Source organism: Bombina bombina, chromosome 5 (genome assembly GCF_027579735.1).
Source record: "Bombina bombina isolate aBomBom1 chromosome 5, aBomBom1.pri, whole genome shotgun sequence".
NCBI classification, from domain to species: Eukaryota; Metazoa; Chordata; class Amphibia; order Anura; family Bombinatoridae; genus Bombina; species Bombina bombina.
The window spans coordinates 1106205808-1106218692 of NC_069503.1; the positions used below are offsets into that span (position 1 = coordinate 1106205808).

At 40.5% G+C, this 12885-nt stretch overlaps 1 protein-coding gene across 5 annotated transcripts in view; it reads right to left on the reverse strand.

Moving 5' to 3' along the window:
- PTK2 (protein tyrosine kinase 2) overlaps window positions 1-12885 on the reverse strand; it is a 773150-nt gene that overhangs the window by 694536 nt on the left and 65729 nt on the right. The window contains exon 1 of one of the 5 annotated variants that reach the window (XM_053715393.1): window positions 3318-3396. The exons of 3 other annotated variants lie outside the window; for them this stretch is intronic. The gene's annotated coding sequence lies outside the window, so the exon portion shown is untranslated. Of the gene's footprint in view, window positions 1-3317; window positions 3397-12885 lie in introns of those variants that run through there. One more of the 5 variants, XM_053715389.1, reaches the window with a different exon arrangement.

Here is a 12885-nt window from a genome sequence, read left to right on the forward strand (position 1 = left end):
AACCATGAGTCTGATTACCTCTATACACTGAGCCACCGAGGGGCCTGAGGAGGACTGAAGGGCAAGACAGGAGGACGCAATCTTCCTGCGTCGATGGTCTGTGAGAAATATTTTCATGGACATAGAGTCTATTATTGTGCCCAGGAACTCCGCCCTGTTGCTAGGAACCAGGGAACTCTTTCCTGAGTTGATCTTCCAACCGTGAGATTGGAGCAAAAGAAGAAGAGCCCTTGAATGATCCTCTGCAAGATTGAGCGACGGTGCCTGGACTAGGATGTCGTCCAGATAAGGCGCCGGCCACAGCAATGCCTCTGGATCAGGCCACTGCAAGTAGCGCCCCCAGAACCTTCATGAAGACTCTAGGGGCCATCGCCAGACCAAAGGGAAGGGCCACAAACTGGAAGTGTTGTTCCAGAAATGCAAATCTTAGGAGCTTGAAGTGGTTCCTGTGAATTGGCACATGAAGGTAAGTGTCCTTCAAGTCTATAGTCGTCATGAACTGTCCCTCTTGAACTAGGGGCAGGATAGATGTGATTGTTTCCATTTTGAACGATGGAACACTCAGAAACTTGTTTGAACACTTTAGGTCCAGAATCTGGCGAAACGTGCCCTCCTTCCTAGGAACCACAAAAAGATTGGAATAGTACCCTAGACCCCGTTCTGCTTGGGGTACTGGTACGATAACGCCGAGAGAGGCGAGATCTCTCACACACTCTAGTAAGGCCTCTCTCTTTTCTGGTCTTGAAGATAGGTTTGACAGGAGGAATCTGCCCCTGGGCAGATGGGATCTGAACCCTATCCTGTAACCCTGGGTGACCACTTCCAGAACCCAAGGGTCCTGAACGTCCTGCAACCAGGCTTCTGAGAAGATAGATAATCTGCCCCCTACTTGGTCCGGAGACCGGTCGGGGGCCGACCCTGTATGCCGATTTATTCTCGGCGGGCTTCTTACTCTGCTTAGACTTGTTCCAAGATTGAGCTGGCTTCCAAGTTCCCTTGGACTGGTCTGCTTTCACGGCGGGCTGCTGGCGCTGGGCCTTGTCCGCATGAAAGGGACGAAAAGTAGATCCCTTAGGCTTAGCTTTCTTATCCTGCGGTAGGAAAGCTCCCTTGCCTCCTGTAACCGTGGATATGATCAAATCCAATCCTGGACCAAACAGAATCTTTCCTTGAAAAAGCAGGGACAACAGCCTCAACTTAGAGGTCATATCCGCAGACCAAGACTTTAGCCACAGAGCCCTGCGAGCTAAAACTGAAAAACCTGACACCTTAGCATTCATGCAAATAATTTGCATATTGGCATCACAGATGAAAGAATTGCCAACCTTCAGTGCCTTAATCTTATCCTGTATCTCGTCGATGGAAGTCTCCCCCTCAACCATTTCACACAGGGATCTTTCTTAACATGTTTTCCAGCTTTTTATCCATGGGCTCTATAAACGACAAACTATCCTTGAGGGGAATAGATGTCCGCTTTGCAAGCGTAGAGATAGCACAATCCACCTTAGGGACGGAACCCCACAGCTCAAGCTGAGAGTCCGGAACATGGGAACAGTTTCTTAAAGGAAGAAGGAGAAAAGGAAGAACCTAATCGCTCCCATTCATTCTTAATAATATTAGCCATCTTAACGGGAACCGGGAAAGTCTGAGGTACTACCCTGTCCTCGTATACCTTATCTAGCTTAGGAATTGAAGATTCCTCCGGAATCTTAGGCTCCGGAACCTCCAGAGTAACACGCACCTGCCTCAGCAAAAAGCGCAAATTCTCCATCCTAAACCTAAAATCAGGCTCCTCCGCAGCCGGAGGTTTAGATGACATAGACTCCGACCCAGAAGTCGGAGTGAGCCTCGTCATCGTATAATGCCTATGGGATTTCCATCGGCATAGACAACCCCTTGGCCGGGCCGCCATGATACACCCTGCGTTTAGCAGAACATGGTAAGGCATGGATCACTTTCAAAACCGCCAATTCCAGTTGGTCCGCAAAGTCTGACGGCCAACAAATCTCTCCCGAAGGAGTAACAGTTGGACCCCGGGGTGCTGCATGTGCAATTGGAGATGAATGCAGGGAACTCACCTCACGGGATGAGGAACCCTCAGAGGTGGACAGCTCAGTAGCACTAGACATCTGTTTACATATAGATGTCGTAACTTTATCAAGGCATGTGGAACATAGTTGAGCAGGCTGATCTACCAGAAGCTCCTCACAATAAACACAGGAATGAGACTTTGTTAAAGAGGGAGAACCAGCTAATGCGTCAGAGTCCTCCATAGCTTGCACTTTTATTACAGACTAGCTTAACTTATAAATAGGCACCTTTATACCTCCAAGGGCACTCACTACCTCCTAGGACCCGGACTACAGAAACCATTTTGTCTCCTGCACCGCTCATCAACAGAGGAAAAGAGATAGGCACACCTGGTCACATGGAATGCCTCGCAGGACCACCCCTGCACTAAGGAGAAAACGCGCCAAAAAGGACCGCGCAATACTCCCGCCAGTAACCTGAAAGTTCCACACATTGCCAGAGCCTCATCTCGCACATAACGCAGCAATGACACAAACAATATCATGTATAAACCCCCCGTGTTCAATTATCCCCTTTCCAGGAATATTAACCCTTGATTCTTTAAAGATAAAAGGCGTCACACTGTGACCCTGTCTTCCGTGTTATCATTATGAATAAAAAATGAAACGATCTTACCAGAATCTACGCCGTAGAACAGGAACACGGCCCTTCAAGTGTGACAGGTTAGTAGCTTCGCCCCTGACATTGACTTGAGTGCAAAAAGCAGGCAGTGAAACTCGTCAACGTTGATTGCTTGTGGAGCTGTTAATATGAGTCGGGATGGTTTCACAGAAAGACTCTCCCTGCATCTCCGGACGCTAACTTTCGCCCAGGCTCTCAATGAGAGGCTGACAGGACTACTTAAAACTCCAGTCCCAAACGGAAGAGTACTACCCTCCATAGGAGACTACTCCGAATCCTTGGCACTTCTCTGCCATCCTCCTGTAACGAAAGGCAAAGAATGACTGGGGGATGAGGAAAGTGGGGGAGTTATTTAAGCCTTTTGGCTGGGGTGTCTTTGCCTCCTCCTGGTGGCCAGGTTCTTAATTCCCAACAGTAATGAATGAAGCCATGGACTCTCCTCCACTTTAGATGGAAAAAGGGTTTATCTATCTTTTTGAACAATAAAAAATCTGGAGTTGACTGTCCCCTTAAAGGGCCACTGTAAGCAAATTAACTATGCAGCTTACAATCTAACTACCCTAAATAATCATTTTCTCAATATCATCTCTTTATGATATATTTACCGTATCGCAGTAATTTTCTTTTAGAAATGAATTTCTTTCCAAACCCACTCCGTGGGTATCGTTCGCTCCTGTCCAATCCTTGCTGACAACCCAGGTTGGAATATGGGCCTGAAATTCGATCTGTTCATGCGGAAGATTGCGCAATGTCACCACAAACGTCACTCCCTGAAAGACTGCCTGGAAAATAGTAGACACACTCTATTGATCCTACATCAGAAGATCCAGCTGCACTTTGACAGGTAAGTGTTGTACGCTTGTAGAATTTCCAGAGTAATAACAAGCAATCTTGCTAAATATAACGTCCTAAAAAAAAATATCTTCCTAAACCCACAATTCCGTGTATATATATATATATATATATATATATATATATATATAAATATATATATATATAAAAAATATTCTGACAATTTGAAGAGAATAACAAGGATTTTAATAATTGATCACAATGATGCATATATGTACAACATACATTTCTAAGAGATGTTTGTATATCACTGATATTAACACTCTTAAAAAAAAGTTTAGATAACTATTGTTAAGCACAATTAATTAATGATATTAGAAAATATAAAATGTAATAATAGACTGACAGAAAAACAATAATAATATTAATATATACATATATATATATATATATATATATATATATATATATATATATATATATATATATATTACGATGTAAAATAACCAACTAAATGCAGCAACAAACAGAAAGATTATATAAAAACGTATCTTGAAGAGTATTCAAAATAAGTTACTGATTTAGCTGGTGATCCTTCAACTCTGCATCGTAACCAGCAATAAATTATTGTCTGACGATAAGGACGTGCAGGCTAATAGTGTTTCTATTGTACGTAGAAAGCCTGGAGAACTGATTGCAGAGATTTTGGTCAAATGTGCAAACGTGATTCCAATATAGCTAAGGGTAATTTCGGCTTCAATATTTGAAAATGTGCATGCGCTATTTCAGCTGATTTTGTGCGCATACAAATGAGAACTAATTTGTATGATAATGATATGCATAAACAAAAAATATGATTGGTTAGAGTTTGCAAACACTTTTTGCCAAAAATTGTGGGCTAGATATTATGACGTAATAGTCCGAAAATAAAGATGCTTTTTATAATGTTATGCGGCTTCGTTTTTCAACATTTAGAGGTCAGTAAGTTATACTTTATACATCTTAATTATTATATGTGTTTTGTTTATACTAAAAGTTGTAAAAGTTAGTAATCCTTTAATTGAGCCCATTGAGAGGAATTACTAGACTGATACAGTAAGATTGTTCCAAACTACATTTTTTTTTACATCCTAAATTAAACCCTTCACAGCTTAGCTATTTTGTACCCCTGTGCTAAAGTTGTTTTTTGTTGTTTAGTAATTTATGCAGAAAATCAGTAACAATATATCTTCCTTTAAAATTAAAATGTGTAATTTAACATAAAATGACTTAATGACAAATAGGGCAAAAAGCTTTAAAAAATAAATATTAGTTTATTTTAGCATAATATTGCATAAAAGTTTAGCCAGGTGGTCAGTAAAACAAAGTTGTGTGGTGTGCCCATTAAAAAGGTCCTGGAGAGAACACTGGAACAGTGTAGTGTGAAATGGGTTTTGCAACCATAACGATCTTGAAACATATATAGCAGCACATTTCAGCAATGGCTTATATTTAAATGGTTTAATTGTATTAATAAATGTATATGAATACTTGTTAGCTACTTACAGCTGCTCAGTAGCTGCAGTGCATTATTTAGTGGGGGGTTAATCTTTATTCTGAGTGCTACTTGTCAAAAGTTTACGAAGCTTACACGGTTTTATTAGCTTCCCAAGAGTTAGTATCTAGTTCTGCAGCAGTGCTCAGCAGGCAATGCTGTTCCCACAGCAACCAGCAAATGCAGATGTTGCAGGGGGCTGATAGGCCACTGTGCCATGACCCTTATCTTTGTATCAGGCAAACTCATGCAGCTGATGCCTACTGAGGAATTTGCCTCCTAGTGACTAGCGACAGAAACCGTTTGGGAATATACACGTAGCTTAAAGGGGCAGTAAAGTCAAAGTTACCAAACGGATTGGATAGAACGTTACATTTTAAATGGCTTTCCAATTTACTTCTGTTATCAATAATGCTTTGTTTGCGTGGTATCCTTTGTTAAAAAGTCATCTTTGGTGAGCTCACTTGTATTTAGCCATATGCTAGTATGCAACATTGTTTGTGGCAATGAAATACATAGTAGCAAACTAATGCAGCAGAGTACTAGACATGCACGCTCCTAAGCTTATATCAGCCTGCCTAGATTTACTCTTCGGCAAAAGAGAACAAGAGAACAAAGCAAAGTTGATAATAGAAGTAAACTGGAAAGTTGTTTAAAATTGCATGTTCTGTCTGAATCAGCAATGTTTTATTTTGACTTTACTGTCCCTTTTTAACTTTCTACTGGGCTTCTAGGTATTTGACTTATAGATGAGATATAAAGGAAATAATTTAATAGTAAGAAAGAATTCTATACATTTATATTGTTATCATAATCATAGTAATAATATATTATATTAAGTTACCTAATTAAAAAGATGGCTTATCTGGTTATGACAAAACCAAGCATTTCCCACTGCTACGACTAATAAAAATACAGGACATACTGTTCATGTCCATTGTATATTTTATAGATCAATAAATATATATCTTTAAAAAAAAATCCAGGACATAACGCACATTTTTTTTCCTTTAAAAGCTTAATATTTGGTTCGGGGAGGGACATGAAACCCAAATTTTGTTCTTTCATGATTCAGATAAAGCATACAATTTTGAAAAAGTCTCCTATTCACGTCTATTATTAAAAATAACTTTGTTCTCTTGGTATCCCTTAGTCAAAAGCAGGTAGGGAGGCTCAGGAGGGTGCCTGGAGTGCAATATGGCAGCCGTTTTGCAGAAATACATTTAACAATGTTATACATCTGCAAGAGTACTAAATGGAAAACAGCAGACTGCTGTATTTGCTGCCATGCAGTGCTCGAGACAAATACATGTTACCTACCTAGGTATGCTCTTCAAAAGTGAAAACCATGAGAACAAAGCAAATTTAATAGAAGTAAAATGGAAACTTTTTTTTAAAATGTAATGCTCTGTCTGAATCCTAGAAGTAAAACGTTGAGTTTCATTTCCTTTAAAATTGTACCTTTGTGCATTTATATTCACTAGTCTCGTTTGTAAAGAATCAGATAAAAAATAAATATTACAATCATTTTAAAAAACAAAATTTATGCTTACCTGATAAATGTATTTATTTCTGGATATAGTGAGTCCACAACGTCCTCAATTACTGTTGGGATATCACTCCTGGCCAGCAGGAGGAGGCAAAGAGCACCACAGCCCAGCTGTTAAGCATCACTTCCCTTCCCACAAACCCCAGTCATTCGACCAGAGGGAAATGGAAAAAAGAAGTAACACAAGGTGTAGAGGTGTCTGAGGTTTAGTCAAAATTAACTGTCTTTAGAATAAAGGGTGGGGGTTGTGGACTCACCATATCCGGAAATAAATACATTTATCATAAGGTAAGCATAAATTTTGCTTTCTTTCCTAAGATATGGAGAGTCCATGACGTCCTTAATTACTGTTGGAAACCAATACCCAAGCTAGAGGACACAGATGACTAGGGAGGGAGAACAAGACAGGTAGACCTAAACAGAAGGCACCACCGCTAGAAGAACCTTTCTCCCAAAAGAAGCTTCAGCCGAGGCAAAAGTATCAAATTTGTAAAAAATTTAAAAGTATGCAGAGAGGACCAAGTTGCAGCAGTTTTGCAAATCTGTTCCACAGAAGCTTCATTTTTAAAAGCCCAAGAAGAGGAAACAGCCCTCGTGGAATGAGCTGTAATTCTCTCAGGAAGCTGCTGACCAGCAGTCTCATAAGCCAAACAAATTATACTTCTCAACCATAGAGAAAGAGAAGTAGCAGTAGCTTTCTGACCCTTACTCTTTCCTGAGAAGCAAACAGGAGAGAGGACTGGGAAAATCCTTAGTCGTCTGTAGGTAGAATTTCAGAGCACGCACAACGTCTAAATTGTGCAACAAACGTTCCTTATGAGAAGGAGGATTAGGACATGACATAAAGGAACAACAATTTCCTGATTAATATTTCTATCTGAAACCCAACTTAGTACAAAGAACCACCTTATCAGCATGAAATATAAGATAAGGCGAATCACACTGCAAACCGTGAGTTCCGAAACTCTCCGCGCAGAAGAAATAGCAAAAAAGAAACAAAACCTTCCAAGATAATAATTTAATATCTATGGAATGCAATGGTTCAAACGGAGCCTGCTGCAGAACTTTAAGAACAAGGTTAAGGCTCCAAGGAGGAGCAACAGACAAACACAGACCTGATTCTAGCCAGAACCTGACAAAAAGATTGAACATCTGGCACATCCGTCAAACGTTTATGCAACAAAATAGGCAAAGCAGAAATCTGACCTTTTAGAGCGCTGACTGACAATCCTTTCTCCAGACCTTCCTGAAGAAAGGACACAATACTAGGAATCCTGACCTTACTGCAAGACTAGCCCTTGGATTCAAACCAATTAAGGTATTTACGCCATACCTTATGGTAAATCTTTCTAGTAACCGGTTTCAGAGCCTGAATCAGGATCTCAATGATCGACTTAGCGTTTAATCTCCAAGCAGTCAGATTCAGAGAAACGAGATTTGGATGAAGGAATGGACCCTGAGTTAGAAAGTCCTTCCTCAGAGGCAGCCTCCAAGGTGGAAGAGAACATCCTCACTAGGTCCGCATACCAGGTCCTGCAAGGCCACGCAGGGGCAATTAGAATTACCAAAGCTCTCTCCTGCTTGATACGAGCAATGACTCGTGGAAGGAGAGCAAATGGAGGAAAAAGGTATGCTAGACTGAAATCCCAAGGAACCGCCAGAGCATCTATCAGGACAGCCTGTGGATCTCTTGACCTTGAACCATACCTTGGAAGCTTGGCGTTATGACGAGACGCCATCAGATCCAACTCCCGAACCCCCCATTTGAGTGTTAACCTGGAGAACACCTCCGGATGGAGAGCCCACTCCCCAGGATGAAAAGTCTGTCTGCTCAGGAAGTCCGCTTCCCAGTTGTCCACTCCTGGAATGTGGATGGCAGATAGACAGCAATTGTGAGTTTCCGCCCACTGAACAATTTGAGTCACCTCCTTTATGGCTAAGGAACTCCGAGTTCCTCCCTGATGGTTGATGTAAGTCACTGAGGTGATATTGTCTGACTGGAACCTGATAAATTGGGCTAAAGACAACGGAGACCAAGCCATCATAGCACTGAAAATCGCTCTCAACTCCAAAATGTTCATGGGGAGAGCAGACTCCTCCCAAGTACATAGCCCTTGCGCGAGTCCCAAACTGCTCCCCAGCCCAGCAGGCTGGCGTCCATGGTCACAATCACCCAAGAAGGTCTCCGGAAGCATGTGCCCCGAGACGGATGCTCCTGAGAAAGCCACAACAAAAGAGTCTCTTGTCGACTGATCTAAGTCTATCATCTGAGACCAATCTGAATGGTCCCCGTTCCATTGTCTGAGCATGCATAACTGCAGAGCTCTTAAATGGAATCGAGCAAAGGGAACGATGTCCATGGAAGCAACCATCAGACCAATTACCTGCATACATTGAGCCACTGAAGGCCTAACAGTAGACTGCAGACAGAGGCAAGCGGAAAGGATCTTGGATTGTCTGACCTCCGCCAGGAAATTTTCATAGGAGCAGCATCCTGATCCAATATGAAGAAAAAAAACTTTTTAGCAAAATAAACCAAAAATAAATTGTTTATTACGGTACTGTCCCTTTAAATAAAACTGGCGGTAAGATCTATGCAGAGTTAAGGTTTTATCTTAAGACTTAAGACAGTCACTCTAATATTTTGCCCCTTATAAGCCAGGAAATTAGCAAAATATGGCAAATTATGTACCCCTACTCACACTTCTACACCTCAGTCTGTGACTGAGATGCCTACCTGCCCCTTTGTAGCAAATCGAGTGTAAGAAACTCTGCCAGAGAAGCAGACGCAACCGCTCCGTATGTCTTCAAAGAGCGGTACACATAGGTCACGTGACCGGCCTGTGAAGCTGCTCCATCTAAAGCGCGTGCTTCAAGCCGGAAAAGGAGTGAAACAAAATGAAGCCGTTTCCTGTAGCAGCTAGCTAAGTCAGCTTAAAGACAATTCAAAGTGCCCCAAAAACACCTCGTGCCCATATGACAGAACTGAGTGAATTTTGACAAATAAACATTCTCTTGCGTTTTCAGCATAAATTCATGAGCCAAAATAAATAGTTAACTCCTTCTTTCCATAAAGGAGGTTAACCCGTTAAGTGCCTGCTTACTGCCATAAATAATCCTTTACACAGGATTCTAGTCCCAAGTAGTTGCATAAAGGCTAACCCCTTCAGTGCCAGCCTCCTAGCCTCAGAAGACAAAAGGCACTTACCTGCACATCTAGCTGTCCGGCAGGAGGACAGCTCACCTGGTATGAAAGGAAGCCACTCCTTACAGAGACCTGTGTAAAAAAGAAAAAATAGAGTAAACCTACTCTGGCTTTCTATACAAGGGCAGCAAAATGTTAGGAAAAAACGCAGTGAGGCCCACCTCAGACACCAAAACTTCACCTCCTTCATGCACCAAGGCAAAGAGAATGACGGGTTTGTGGGAAGGAAAGTGATGCTTAACAGCTTGGCTGTGGTGCTATTTGCCTCCTCCTGCTGGCCAGGAGTGATATTCCCAACAGTAATTGAGGACGTCGTGGACTCACCATCTCTTAAGAAAGAAATGGAGATTTCATTAGGTAAGGTACATGATTTAGGAAATAGACAGTGTATCACGCCTACAGTGTAACCAGTTAATTCCTCTGAATTTTATCTTATTTACATGTAAAATCACTGCCCTCACTTTTAGCTCTAATAGCGATTAAAAATTATGACCAGATGCAATAATATTTAAAATATATATATTTCCATTAAATTGTATGCAGATAATTCTATGGGGTCAATTTCTGTGGCAGACAGGGGTGTACATATGCGCCCTTGTTCACCTTAGCTTGCCTCTGGCGGGCTGAATTCCGCTGCCGGAATTCAGCATTGCACAAGAACACAATTTTGGGCTCTTGTGCAACACCGCCCCCTGCCTGTGCACAGTCAATCACGCGTGGGCAGGAGCTGTCAATCTCCCCGGTCAGACGAGAGATTGAAATCCGCCACCTAAGAGGTGGCAAAGAGGTTAGGGAAGCAGAGGTCTGATGACCGCTACTTCATAAATACGGAGTGCAGGTTCTCTTGTAAGAGCCTGCAGTCGAAGGGGGTGTGAAGACTTTGATAAATCGACCCCTATGTATTATACATTAATTCAATTTAACAACTATTAATACTAGAACTTAACAAATGTTTATAAATATTTATAAAATACTTTACCTAGCCCATGTATAACATGGAAATAAATGTTATGATTTAAATATAGCAGGCAATTTTAAATAGCCTTCCAATTTATTTGTATAATCTAATTTGTTTCATTCTCATTGTATCCTTTGATTAAAAAAAAAAAAAGATACCTAGGTAGGCTCGGAAGCTGCCGATTGGTGGCTGCACATATATGCCTCTTGTCATTGGCTTTCATATTGCTCCTAGTAGTGCATTACTGCTTCATCAACAAAATATAGTAAGAGAATGAAGCAAATTAGATGGCAGAAGTAAATTGCAAAAGTTATTTAAAGTTGTATGATCTATCTGAATGATGAAAGAAAATGTTGGATTTCATGTGCCTTTAAATATGCAGTTGACTGCATATAGGCATGATTCCAGATAGAAGCTCATTTCCAAAGAGGAAGGAAATACAGAAAAATACACAATGACCTAACTATGTAGAGGAGACTACAATATGTATGCTCACATGAGCGCATTTAAGATTACTTCCTAGATCTCTGCACTACATGTAAAAAAAAACATTAGCAGGAATGGAGTCTCTGAAATATCGAAGAACAAATACTAACAAAACAGCCATTTGTGATTTATCATAAGGTCAGAGATGGATACATTTCCACAAATTGTTCCAAAAGCTATTGATAAAAGGTATAAATATCTAATATGGTTGCTACGCCGCAGTACAAGTGAATTTAATTAGACAATAAGATTTGTGACTTCTCCACTGAGAATGGAATGTTTAAAGAGACATTCCAGTCAAAATTTAAATGCACATAGATGAATTACATCTTTGAACAGAAACATATTTGCAATAGACATATATTAGCAAAAAATGCTTCTATTAAAAATTATCACTGTTTTAGTGTTAACATTTTTCTCTGTAAGTGCATGTGAAGCATAGCTAGATATTCTCAGTGCACCAGCATTTTAAATACTGCTGTTGTATCATGTCAGCATTAACAAATTAACCCCTTAATGACCGGACCATTTTTCAATTTTCTTACCCTTAATGACAATGGCTATTTTTACATTTCTGCAGTGTTTGTGTTTAGCTGTAATTTCCCTCTTACTCATTTACTGTACCCACACATATTATATACCGTTTTTCTCGCCATTAAATGGACTTTCTAAGGATACCATTATTTTCATCATATCTTATAATTTCCTATAAAAAAAATATAAAATATGAGGAAAAAATTGAAAAAAACACACTTTTTCTAACTTTGACCCCCAAAATCTGTTACACATCTACAATCACCAAAAAACACCTATGCTAAATAGTTTCTAAATTTTGTCCTGAGTTTAGAAATACCCAATGTTTACATGTTCTTTACTTTTTTTGCAAGTTATAGGGCCATAAATACAAGTAGCACTTTGCTATTTCCAAACAACTTTTTTTCAAAATTAGCGCTAGTTACATTGGAACCCTGATATCTGTCAGGAATACCTGAATATCCCTTGACATGTATATATTTTTTTTTAGAAGACAACCCAAAGTATTGATCTAGGCCCATTTTGGTATATTTCATGCCACCATTTCACCGCCAAATGTCATCAAATAAAAAAAAAAGTTCACTTTTTCACAAATTTTGTCACAAACTTTAGGTTTCCCACTGAAATTATTTACAAACAGCTTCTGCAATTAAGGCACAAATGGTTGTAAATGCTTCTTTGGGATCCCCTTTGTTCAGAAATAGCAGACTTATATGGCTTTGGGGTTGCTTTTTGGTAAGTAGAAGGCCGCTAAATGCTGCTGCGCACCACACGTAAATTATGCCCAGCAGTTAAGGGGTTAAATTAGGTAGCTTGTAGGGAGCTTGCAGGGTTAATTTTAGCTTTAGGGTAGAGATCAGCCTCCCACCTGACACATCCCACCCCCTGATCCCTCCCAAACAGTTCTCTTCCCTCCCCCACCCCACAATTGTCCCCGCCATCTTAAGTACTGGCAGAAAGTCTGCCAGTACTAAATAAAAGGAGTTTTTCTTTTTTTTAATAAAAAAAAAAAAAAATGTTTTAGCTGTGATGGACTCCTGCCTTAGCCCCAACCTCCATGATCCCCCCCCCCCCAGCTCTCTAACCCTCTCCCCTACCTAATTGCCGCCATCTTG